The sequence below is a fragment of the Pristiophorus japonicus genome, chromosome 23 (genome assembly GCF_044704955.1).
Source record: "Pristiophorus japonicus isolate sPriJap1 chromosome 23, sPriJap1.hap1, whole genome shotgun sequence".
In the NCBI taxonomy this organism is placed as follows: Eukaryota; Metazoa; Chordata; class Chondrichthyes; family Pristiophoridae; genus Pristiophorus; species Pristiophorus japonicus.
In genome coordinates this window covers 57,858,207-57,861,377 of record NC_091999.1, presented here as the reverse complement: position 1 = coordinate 57,861,377, position 3,171 = coordinate 57,858,207, and the positions used below count along the sequence as shown (strand labels likewise).

Below are 3,171 nucleotides of genomic sequence, written 5' to 3'. Positions count from 1 at the left end.
TTCTTTAACTTCTGGACCATGATCTCTGAATTAACTGTTTTATACTCCATCCTAATGCAAAATTCCACCATATTATGGTCATTCTTCCCCAAGGGGCCTCGCACAACGAGATTGCTAATTCATCCTCTCTCCTTGCACAACACCCAGTCTAAGATGGCCTCCCTCCTAGTTGGTTCCTCGACATATTGGTCTAGAAAACCATCCCTTATGCACTCCAGGAAATCCTCCTTCACCGTATTGCTTCCAGTTTGGTTAGTCCAATCTATGTGCCTATTAAAGTCACCCATTATAACTGCTGCACCTTTATTGCATGTACCCCTAATTTCCTGTTTGATGCCCTCCCCAACATCACAACGAATGTTTGGAGGTCTGTACACAACTCCCATTCACGTTTTTTGCCCTTTGGTGGTCTGCAGCTCTACCCATATAGATTCCACATCATCCAAGCTAATGTCCTTCCTAACTATTCCATTAATCTCCTCTTTAACCAGCAATGCTACCCCACCTCCTTTTCCTTTTATTCTATCCTTTAATTTAACACGGATTTCCTCCCATTCTGATCAGTGATCCCGGATTTTCATCTGTTTAATCTGCAATTTTCTGTAGGTATGTGACAATCTGAGCTGATAACGAAATGAAATTGTGAAATGTATCTGTGTCGCTCGGTCTCTGCCTCTCTCTCTCTTCAGAGAGCTGTGTATGTGTTTGTATGTTTGAGCCTTTGTCTCTCTCAGTCTGACTCACTCTGTCTGTGCCTGTTTCTCTGCTTATCTCTGTCTCTCAATCTGTCTCTTCCTCACGGTGTCCACTTCTGTTCCAAAGGGATTCTCTTAGACTCTTTGTCTGACTGGCTCTCTCTTTCCCATCATTTCGGTCTGTCCATCTCTTTGCCTGTCTCTAACCTGAAAAGTATTTCCATCATTTTCTGTTTTAGTCTCTATCTCTCTATCTCTACCTGTCTCTCTCCTTGTCACTGTCTTTATCATTGTCTTTTTCTCACTCTTTCCCTTTCTCTCTTAATAGATCACACACACACATGTCTGTATATGTTTGTGTTTGAGTCTTTTTCTCACTCAGTCTGCCTCTCTTTCTCAGTCTCACACTTTCTGTCTATCGTTGTCTCTATCTCGCTGTCTGTCTCTCCCTGTTTGTCGGTTTGTCTCCGTCTCTCAATCTGTCGACTTCTCATGGTGTCCAGTTCTGTTCACAGCTCGATTCCTGCTCTGACAGATCTGGTACCCATTAGTTCCTCGTTCGTTTAGTGGGTATATCCCGCCTGTTCTGCGAGAGACCGGGGTTCAATTCCCTGACGGGGAGGCAGTTGTTTCAAAATGTAGAATTTTACTTCTGTTTCTTGGAAGAGATTCATATTAAAAAGTTGCAGAGCAATATCGAGCTGTAAAAATACAGGTAAAGGAGATGGCCTCTTACAGAGTTTGAGCAGATGGAGACTTTTTCAGGAATCTTTGGCCGTCTGCTGCACAGAGATGGATGACTGAGTTTTTTCTGAGTAACGTTTACAAAAGGCAGCAACACAATAGTCGTGGCCGAGTTATTAAGGCGATGGACTAGCAATCCATTGGGGTTTTCCAGCGTTGGTTCGAATCCTGCCGACTATTTCTCAGCGTTTTTCATTCAATTTCACCAGGTCTCTGCCAAACTGATCCTGAGATCGATGGAAAAACGTCCCACACCTTTCAACACTGACATTTTTTTCTCATGTTTATTAATCAGCAATATTTACGATACATCCGTTTAAAAAATCGCAAAAATCAGTCAAAGTTACGACAGTGATTCAGCTTGTCTATCCCTCGAGATGTCTAAGGCATCTGTGCATGTCCGTTGGTGCGTGTATATTTTTGGTTATTTGTTTGTGTGTCTCTGTGTCTATCTATCTCTATATATATCTCGATGTACGTGCAACTGTCTGTGGAAATCATCACCATGAATTTGGTATGTCCTGGAACTTATAAAAAAAACTTGGGGAAAATAATACGGTTGTGAACTTTTGTATCGGCTTTGGTTCAGTAGCAGCATTCTCGCCTGAATTAGGTGTTTGTGTGTTCAAGTCGCACTCCTGAGACGTGAGCATATCATCTTGGCTAACACTCAAGTGCAGCATTTGGGGAATTTTGCAATGTTGAAGCTGTTGACTTTCGGATGAAATGTTAAATTAAACTCCGTCTGCACCCATGGGTGGATATGAAAGGTCCCATGGCATTACTCGAAAAAAAATAGGAGAGTTGCCCCCGTGTCAATATCACTAAAAATGTTCGTAAATGCTCACTGGAAGCCGATGTGCATGTGTTTGTATGTGGGGTTGGGGTTGAAGCCCAGATGCTCACAGAGACAGAATGCAGGGTCTCACCGGACTAGGAAATCTGAGTGGTTAAGGCTTTGGACTTAAAATTCAATGGGTATTTTTCCGCGTGGGTTCGTACCCCACTCATGGTATTTCTTTAATTTAACACGGATTTCCTCAAATTCTAATCAGTGATACCGGATTTTCATCGGTTGACTCAGCAATTTTATGTAACTATGTGACACTCTGAACCGATAATGAAATGAAATTGTGAAATGTATCTGTGTCGCTCGGTCTCTGCCTCTCTTTCTCTTCTGAGAGCTGTGTATGTTTTTGTATGTTTGAATCTTTGTATCTCTCAGTCTGACTCACTCTGTCTGTCCCTGTTTCTCTGTTTGTCTCTGACTCTCAATCTGTCTCTTTCTCACGGTGCCCACGTCTGTTCCAATGGGATTCTCTCAGATTATTTGTCTGACTGGCTCTCTCTTTCCCATCATTTCGGTCTGTCCATGTCTTTGCCTGTCTCTGTTAGTTCCTGCCTGTAAGCTGAGAAGTATTTCCATCATTTTCTGTTTTAGTCTCTATCTCTCTCTCTCTGTCTGTTTTTCTCCTTGTCACTGACTGTATCATTGTCTTTCTCTCACTCTTACCCTCTCTCTCTTAATAGGTCACACATACACACATCACTGTATATATATATGTGTTTGAGTCTTTTTTCTTACTCAGTCTGCCTCTCCCTCTCAGTCTCAACTTTCTGTCTCTCTTTGTCTCTATCTCACTGTCTGTCTCTCCCTGTTTCGCTGTTTATCTCTCTCTCTCAATGTGTCTGTGTCCTCCTCACGGTGTCCAGTTCTGTTCCAATGGGATTC

General features: G+C 42.4%; 1 non-coding gene across 1 annotated transcript; it reads left to right on the top strand.

Annotated features, from left to right (window-relative positions):
• Positions 1-1,537: 1,537 nt before the first annotated feature.
• trnaa-agc (transfer RNA alanine (anticodon AGC)) lies at positions 1,538-1,619 on the top strand. Its single transcript has one exon. It is a non-coding gene; the product is annotated as a tRNA-Ala (tRNA).
• The last annotated feature ends 1,552 nt before the right edge of the window (positions 1,620-3,171 follow it).